The 8,758-nt window shown below is 36.4% G+C and overlaps 1 pseudogene across 1 annotated transcript; it reads right to left on the bottom strand.

The window, feature by feature from the left end:
- Positions 1-7,932: 7,932 nt before the first annotated feature.
- LOC306651589 (thioredoxin domain-containing protein 17-like) lies at positions 7,933-8,300 on the bottom strand (annotated as a pseudogene). The gene has a single exon. The product of its transcript is annotated as a thioredoxin domain-containing protein 17-like (transcript).
- Positions 8,301-8,758: the final 458 nt, after the last annotated feature.

The following is an 8,758-nucleotide window of genomic DNA, read 5'->3' as shown; positions in this document are numbered from 1 at the left end:
GCCTCAAACTTGCAATCCTCCTGCCTCTGCTTCCCCCATCACTGAGATTACAGGCGTATAGCACTAAGCCTGGCCTGTGCGCTCATTTCCAATGTAGGTGCTTCTCTGACCCCAATCTGTCTATCTCCTCCTACATTCCTGCCTCATTCCAGTAAGACTCTTTTCTTCACCCTGCTCGCTTCATTTCTCTGCATATCTTTATATATCCATCTGTTTCTTTAATCTCCATTTTTGACTGTCTGCTTCTACCTACCAAACCCTATTTCTTGATCTCTGTCTTTTGTCTTTATCTGTTCCTGTTCCCATATCTATCTACAATTATCAATTTACTTTAAAAAAAATCTTATATTGTTTCTTTGTCCCAATCTCCCTGTGTCTTCCTCTGGCCACTCTGAACAATTTAGATTGGAATTGGTCTGGTAGATAATGTGGAGCTATAAAAGGATTCAGGAGGAAGAAGTAGGCCTGGCAAAAGGCGAGTGGCAGGGTGTGGAATTTCATGGTTCTGCCAAAACCTCCTGAAAGACGTGGCCTTCGAGGTCAAGGTTAGCAAAAACCCCCTCAACTCAGCCTCTTGAAGAAAGACAAAGAATGCTGCATTTATTGGGAGGACCAGGAAGGGGATTTTTTTCTGAGTGAAATTCCATCCGGAAGCTGGAATCCAGAGCATTTCCTGTTGTAATGTTTCTTCCAGACTTAGAGAGTCTGAACTTGCCACGTAGCATGTGCATTCCATATATATACTTCTACAGTGAAACAGAGATGCATATACCATTTCCCACTGTTAAGAGACCCAGACACATGCAGAGACATAGAGATACACATATAATTACGGGCTCTCACAGATGCAGACAGTCAGAGACATGGAATAGCACACAGAATGAATCATCCACTGGCAGAGATACAGACGTACACAGGGACATTGAAAAACCCACGGAATTACCCCCTTGCAGCTCAGGGATTCATGCAGATACTGAAGAATAGCTACAGAGGGAATCATCCAGCCAATTTCCCGTTGAAAAACTGTTCTCTTTCAGTCTTATATTTTTGTATAAACAGAAGCAAAGCAGAGTATCATGTATAAACAAACACATTCATAGAAGAGTACACAATCATATACAGTCCCAAATAGTCAAAGCTAGAGACTCGCACATAGTCATTTTTTTTCTTTTTGCTTGAAGTGCAGAGAAAGCCAAACTCTCTCTGGCCCCCAAATGACAGGCATGCTGCTCCTCTGGCGCCCCCCTCTCTGTGAAGGCACTGCCAAGTACTTGAGCCAGAAACCTGACTGTTAGGAACTAGGCAGAAATAATCTGAAAAATCAGATAAGAATTTTTCCTTTGAGAAACTGAAAATGACAAAAGTGGCATAGAAAAAATGCAGAAATTGAATAGACCATGAAGTATTAATGAAATTGAAATGGTAGTCAAGGAACTCCCACCCCATCCCCAATCCAAGCCCAGATGGTTTTACAGGTGCATTGTGCCAGACCCTCAAGAAACCCTTATTTATTTATTTTTTATGGTGGTAGGGATCAAACCTAGGGCCTCATGTATGCTAGGCAAGCACTAAGCTACACCACTAGCCAATTCCCTTCTTATAGATGTTATTCCAGAAAATAGAAAAGGAAATAAAGCTGCCTGGTTCATTTTATTAGTCTAGTACAATCTTGGAATCTTGATTTTAAAACCAGATAAGGACAATACAAGAAAATAAAATTATAGGTTCATTTCTCTTACAAGGATAGATGTAAAAATATCAAATGAAATATTAAATGATAGAACCCAACAGTGGGCTGGGGTTGTAGCTCAGTGGCAGAGCGCTTGCCTAGCATGTGTGAGGCACTGGGTTTAATCCTCAATAGCACATATAAATAAATAAATAAAATAAAGGTCTATCAACATCTAAAAAATATTTTAAAAAGAACCCAACAGTATGTGAAAATATATCATGATCAAATGGAATCTACTTCAAGAATTAAAAAAGAATTAGTTCAATCTTAGAAAATCTATCAATCTATCATCACATTTTCGGTTATTTCAATTAATGTAGAAAAATCATGTTACACACCTATGAACAATTAAAACTATTAGCAAATTAGAAGTAGGAGGCAAATTTCATAAATTGGTTAAGGTTATGTACTCAAAACTTACAGTATACTTCATATTAAATGGAGAAATGTTAGATGTATTTCTTTAAGATCAAGAAAAAAACTAGATATTTATTCTCACCAACTACTGTTTAATATAAAACTGGAAGTCTTGGTCAAGACTATGTAGGGAGAAAAAGAAATGAGAGATGTGAGGACTGGAAAAAAATAGATTTCGAAAGATTCAACAGACATTATTAGACTTAAAGAAGGTTGCCAGATACAAAATCAACTTATAAAAATCAATAATATGAGCTGGCATGGTGGCACAGGCCTGTGATCCCAGTTACTTAGGAGGCAAAAGCAGGAGAATTCCAAGTTTGAGGTCAGCCTTGGTAGTTTAGTGAGATCCTATCTCAATAAAATACAAAGGTCTGGAGGTGTAGCTCAGTAATAGAGCACCCCTAGATTTAGTCTCTATTACCACCAACCACCAACAAAAAGAAATCAATAATATGTATATTTTTTACTTCAGCAATAAACAATTAGAAAACTGTAATAAAAAATAAGGCATTTAAGAAGGGTGTGGTAGTACATGCTTGTAATCTCAGCTACCTGGGATGCTGAGGCAGGAGGATGGCAGGCTCACAGCCAACCTCTGTAACTGTCTCAAAATGAAAAAAAGGCATGGTGATGTAGCTCAGTGGTAGAGGGCCCCTGATTCAATCCCCAGTACTGCCAAAGGAAAAAAAAAGACACAAGATTCATCACTAGTCCAAAATATAAACTTTTTTTTTTTTGTCTGGGGATCAAATCCAGGGCCTCTCACACACTAGGCAAGCACTCTATCACTGAGCTATAATCCTAGTCCTAAACTTTCTGGATGTCAGGATAACTATAAAAATAAATACCAGAAGAGACTATACATCACAATGCTTTTAATATATAAATATGTATATATAAAGAAAATTTAAAAAATAATATGACAACACTTAACATCAAACGTCTTTCATATCACTAAACATAAATTGTCTTAGTTTACATGTTTAAAAGTATTTTCCATTGGATCACCAACAAAACCCAACTGCTATATTCAAGAGAGTTAATTAGGGCTAAGGATGTGGCTCAATATTAGACCACTTGCCTAGCATGTGCAAGGTCCAGGATTTGATCCCTAGCAATATACCAATATCAATATCTATATTTATATCTGTATCTATAGAGAGAGAATTGAGTAAAATACATGGATTCCAAAAGGTTAAAAATAGGGGCTGGGGTTGTGGCTCAGTGGTAGAGCACTTGCCTTCCATGCATGGGGCCCTGGGTTCGATCCGCGGCACCACATAAATAAATAAATAACAATAAAAGGTTAAAAATAGAAAAATGGGCAGGATGCAGTGGTGTACTGTAATCCCAGTTACTTGGGAGGCTGATGCACGAGAATTGAAAATTTGAGTCCTGGGAACTTAGCACCACAAAAAAAAAAAAAAAAACAAAAAAAAAACAAGGAAAAAAGTAAATGAATAAAATAGGAATCAAAGAGTTAGAGAAAGAAAAACAATAAATTCAAGGGAGCAGAAGGAGAGAATTAGCCAAGACCAGACCTTGAATGAAGGAGTTAGAAGACATTTAGATAGCAGAGCACAAATTAATAAATGTACTGATTCTGTGAAAAAGAAATATATAAGCTCTTAGATAATGTAATCCAGAAAAGAAAAAGCATCAATATACGAAATAAGAAATGAATTGCTGAACAGAACTAAACAAAAAAAAAGACTTTACACAAATCTATGCAAATGGTTTTAAAGACCTAGGAGAAATGGATAATGTAGTAGGAAAATATAATTTACCAAACTGATCCTAAAAGAGAAAATTCCAAGCAGAACCACTTCCTTGGAAGAAACAGAGAAAGCTTTAAGGAGCTATTCACCTCCTACAAGAATAAAACCAAGATCCTTTCACAAGGGGAAGTCCATTAACATCAAACAACAGATAATCCCAATGCTATTTTTTAAAAAAAATTGAATCCCAATGCTATTTTTTATTTTTCTGAGCCTAAAGGAACATTTTGTGTGGTGCTGGGGACCAAACCCAGGACCTCATGCATGTTAGGAAAGCAATCTACTACGGAGCTACACCCCATGGCCCCAAATCACTTTACAATCTCTTTTTGAAGTAAGTATAATACTGATGCCAAGGTCTGAGAAAGATTCCACAGGAAGCCAGGTACAGTGTCACATGCCTGAAATCTCAGGGACTTGGGAGACTGAGGCAGGAGAATCACAAGTTCAAGACGAGCTTCAGCAATTTAGCAAGACCCTCAGCAACTTAATGAGACCTGTCTCAAAATAAAAAGTAAAAAGGACTGGGTATGTAGCTCAGTAATATAGTGCTCTTGGGTTCCACCCCTAGTACCAAGAGAAAAAAATAGGACCCATAAGAAAAAAGAAAACTATATAGATTAATACTTACTTATAAATCCTGATATAAAATCATAAATAAAGATATTAGCAAACCATTCAGGACTATGTGGAGTTTATTCCAAGAATGTAAGAATCACTCAATATTAGGAAATTCATTAATATATATTATTAAATCTAAATAGAAAAATCATGTCAGCATCTCTAGAGATGCCAAAGAGTTGTTTGACAAAATTCAACATCATTCTTTATAATGGAACATTCAATAAAAGAGAACTATATTGTTCCTCTTGATATGATGTTTTATCTCTTTCTTTCTGTTGATAGGTTCATAATTTCCCAAATTCAGCATTTTACTTAAGCAGGAAATACTACCAGCATTTATATGTTAAAATCAGAAACCAGGTAAGGGTATCTACTTTCTCTACTATAAATTTAACATTGTATTGGAGGTAGTAACCATTACAATTAGAAAAAGAATAAGTTAAAAGCATACACTTGGAATGGAGGAGATAAAGCTATCACTATTTATATGGTAAGATTATATAGCCAGAAAACTCAAATGGAGAAAAATTCAGCAAGGTAGCAAGATATAAAATTAATACATAGAAATCATCCATTTAGATGATGTATAGAAGAAACAGCTCCATTTATTACAGAAAAAAGATAAAATAACTAGAAACCTTATAAAGAAATGTCCAGCTGGGTGTGGTGGTACACACCTGTAATCCATGATACTTGGGAGGATGAAGCAGGAGGATCACAATTTTGAGACCACCCTGGGCAACTTAGTGAGACCCTGTCTCAAAATAAAAATGGCTGAGTATGTGCCTCAATGGTAAGAGTGCTTGCCTAGCATGTGCAAGGTCCTAGGTTCAATCCCCAGTACTGCCAAAAGAAAAAAATGCCTCAAATCTTTGGGAGAAACATTTATATCACCCTGAAGAAAAATGTTAAGGCACTCCATACTCCGTGTTCTTAGAAAGATTCAAAATCATAATGATGTCAAATTATTTTTTAATCTTTTTTTAAGGATTCTCTAATAATTTTATTTAACTTTGTGTGGTGTTGAGGATCGAATCCAGTGCCTCACACATGCTAGGCAAGCGCTCTGCCACTGAGCCACCACCCCAGCCCTCAAAATATTTTTGAGACAGGATCTTACTATGTTCCCCAGGCTGCTCTCAAACTTCTGGGTGCAAGTGATCCTCCTGACTCAGCCTTCCAAGTAGCTGGGATGACACGTGAGTCACCATGCTTGGCTTTCAAATTAATTTATAAACAGTGTAAACCCATTAAAAATATTTACTTTTTCTGAAATTAGAAAAGCTAATTTTAAGGTTCATATGGAAAAATAATAAGTAAGTGGCTGGGGATGTAGCTTAGTGGTAGACTGCTTACCTAGCATGCCCAAGGCCTTGGGTTCAATCCCCAGCAATACATAAACACACAGACATAAAGCAAGCATGGTCAGGATATCTCTGAAAGGAAGAACAATGATAGAGGATTACTGACAAAATAATGATTTATAAAAAATAAGCCTGTCTCTGTTGATCTCAACTGGGTTAGCTGCACCCAGTTGGTGGTTTGGTTAGAGGTAGACTGCTATAGGATGCATCAGCTGGGATGATCAAGTTCATTTTTTTGTCTCTCACAGTCCTCCAGCAGGTTAGTATGGGTATATATGGCTGTGGTAGAGGTCCAAGAGAGGAAGCAGAACATGTAAGAGGTTTTCTAAGTCTTTGCTTATATCAAGTGTTCTACTATCCTGTAAGTTAAAGAAAGTCACATGGCCAAATAGTATGCAAGGATACCATGAAAGTTTGTGGATACAGAGATAAATGAAAAATTTGGGTCATTAATGAAATATATCCTAAAAACTGTGACTAAAAATCTAGAGGTGTTGTATGCCTGTAGCCTAAGCTGCTTAGGAGGATGAGGCAGGAGGGTTGCTGCTTGAGCCAAGGAGTTCAAGACCAGCCTGGACAACATAGTAAGACCTAGTTCTCAATAAAAAAAGGAAGGAAGGAAGGAAGGAGGAAAGAAGGAAGAAAGAAAGGAAAGACAGAAAGAGAAAACATTAAGAAGGGACAAAAGAAAGGAAGAAAGAAACTAAGATAAAGAAAAACTAAGCAAGGGCAAAAGAAAGAAAACATTTAAATTTGTTTAGATATAATTTAGTTGGGAAAAATCCATTAGCTAAGTCAAAATAATGACAAACTGGAAAAAATACTGAAAACTGATACCACTGTCAAAGGTATGATCTCTTTAATTATAACAAGGTTCTAGAAATCAAAGACAGGCCAACAATCCAAAAGAAAAAGGAGAGAGGATATAAAGTTAATTCATAGAAAAAGATATAAAGATAAACCTTAAACATGTGGAAATATATTCACCTTTACTCATAATAAGAGAAGTATGAATTAAAACTACACTGATAGACCACTTCTCACTTATCACATTGTCAAAACCCCCACAGTTTTACAATATACTTTGTTGCTTGTGAGACTGTGGTGAAACAGATACATCCATACATTGCTGGTAGAAATGCAAAATGATACAGCACCTATGGAGGGCAATTTTAGCAATATCTACTAAAATTATAAATGTAATTTTTGGGATTTATCCTACAGAAATATATGCATATGTATGAAATATCTATTCATCACAGAACTGTAACACCAAAGACTAAAAACACCCCAAACATCTATCAGTCATGAACCACAGTCATTAAATAAGAGTGTACGTTCACATAATTTAAGACTTTGAGGCAGTCCTCTATGTACTGTTATATAGTGGCATTCAAAGTACTGAAAATTCTCTAATGTTCTGATGTGAAGAGACCTCCACGTGTATTGTTAAGTTAAAAAGCAACATATAACAGTATGTAGAATATGGTTACTTTTGTGTAAGAGGGGTAGAATAGCTATATACATTTATAGTATTTGTATCTGCAGAAAGAAACACTAGAAAAAGATAAATGAACAAAACTGATACCAAAGGGTTTTTTTTTTTTGGTGGGGGGCAAATGAGTGGGGTGGACAGGGGTGAAATGTTTCAAAGCACAATTTTATTCTAAATAGCATTCTTTATTGTTTAGACATAAGCTAATTTTGGCATCACCATTTATTTATTGCTAAAATGAATTCAAAGCAAGTATGCAGTTTCTTTTATAGTAGAGCAAACCAGGAAATCAGGACACAATTGCCATCATCAAATTTTTTTTTTTTTTTTTTTTGTTACTGGGGATTGAACCCAGGCTGGCTTAACCATTGAGCCACATCCCCAACCCTTTCTTTTTATGTTTTATTTTGAGAGGGCTTCACTAAGTTGCTGAGACTGGTCTCAAACTTGCAATCCTCCAGCCTCAGCCTCCTGAGTTGCTAGGATTACAGGTATGTGCCACCACACCTGGCTCTGCCATCAGCCTTCAGAGAACAACATCACACAAGGATGGCCTGAAGAAACTCAGATTCTACTAGTTTTTGAGGCATTCCATATTTAATTAGCATAGGCACTGCAGGTACTTTCAGTTGTTTTCTGAAGTCATCATTTGGATCTTTCCAATAAGACTTTTCTCTTGGCAGTGGATGAACATACCTCCTTCACTAACATGCTTCAGTCCCTTTTGAATGGCTGGTTCACTCTGCACACAGTAGGGATACCAGCTTTTTCCTTCAGGGCCCTTAGAACTGGTAAAGTAGGAGAAAACAATCTTGTCTGTGGTGCTGCTCCACAGCCTGATTGAACTACTCAAAGCCCAACATGCTCACTTTCTCGTAGGTAGCCATAAGTACTGTGTATTGCATAGTGCTAGAGGAGCATTCTCTCAAAACATAATTTTAAAATACTTTGATATTCACGACAGGTACTCAGGAGGCTGAGGCAGAAAGATAACAAGTTTGAGGTCAGCCTGGGCAGCTTAGCAAGACCTGTCTCAAAATTAAAAGTAAATAAATAAATAAATAAGGAGTGGGGATGTAGCTTAGTAGTAAAGTAACCCTGGGTTCAAACTTCAGTACCTAAATAAATAAATAAAATTTGAATAGTTTTGATATTGAAAATATGTTAGCTATAGAAAAAATATATAAATGAAACACAATAGTAACCAAAACTCTAAAGTAGATATAAATTAATATAAAACAATTCTAAAGAGAAAACTTAACACAGAAGAAGACATGTTGAACAAATTAGGGGACAGTTCATGCTCTTGAATGGAATTAGTTAATATTTCAATGGTGTCACCTTC

This window comes from Sciurus vulgaris (assembly GCF_902686455.1).
Source record: "Sciurus vulgaris genome assembly, chromosome: X".
NCBI classification, from domain to species: domain Eukaryota; kingdom Metazoa; phylum Chordata; class Mammalia; order Rodentia; family Sciuridae; genus Sciurus; species Sciurus vulgaris.
The sequence above is the reverse complement of the archived record's forward strand: the minus strand, read 5'-3'. Positions and strand labels throughout refer to the sequence as shown.